This window comes from Odontomachus brunneus, unplaced genomic scaffold, assembly GCF_010583005.1.
Source record: "Odontomachus brunneus isolate Ranch 3 - 2012 unplaced genomic scaffold, Obru_v1 Obru_scaffold_138, whole genome shotgun sequence".
Taxonomy (NCBI): domain Eukaryota; kingdom Metazoa; phylum Arthropoda; class Insecta; order Hymenoptera; family Formicidae; genus Odontomachus; species Odontomachus brunneus.
In genome coordinates this window covers 23,489-24,213 of record NW_022639588.1, presented here as the reverse complement: position 1 = coordinate 24,213, position 725 = coordinate 23,489, and positions in this window count along the sequence as shown.

The following is a 725-nucleotide window of genomic DNA, read 5'->3' as shown; positions in this document are numbered from 1 at the left end:
TGTGTGTGTGTGTGTGTGTGTGTGTGTGTGTGTGTGTACAGGGTGTCCCGTGTAAGACGGACCAAAAGAAAAATATAATTAGAACACATAAAAGTGAACAAAAATTGTATAGGTCATTTTTCAAACAACTACGTAAAATTTCGAGATATTAATTAAAATAGTTGGGCATATCAGAGCACGGTGACGCGGCAGGCGGGCAGAGGTCGGCGAAGAAAATGGAAGAACGCACACGTACACGGATGTACACACGGAGCTACTCATTTTAGTACGCCAAACGGCCCACCTCTTTGGTCTATAAGATAGGCCCGCGAGCAGTCATCCATTTTCTTCGCCGGCCGCGGCGAGCCGTATGTCCCGCCTGCCGTGTCGCCGCGCTCTGATATGCTCAACTATTTTAATTAATATCTCGAAATTTTACGTGGTTATTTGAAAAATGGCCTATATAATTTTTGTTCACTTTTATGTGTTCTACTTATATTTTTCTTTTGGTTCGTCTTACGCGGGATACCCTGTGTGTGTGTGTGTGTTTATGTGTGTAATACACACACACACACACACACACGTGTTTACGAAATACTTGAACCAACTTTTAAAGCATATTTTTTTGTTCTCGTTAAAATAAAAAAAAATAAATTTATATAACTCATAATCAAATATGAATAATTTCGAAGTTATATGAAAACAAAGTTTATGTTAAGTTTACTATTAGATAATCATAAGTAAAC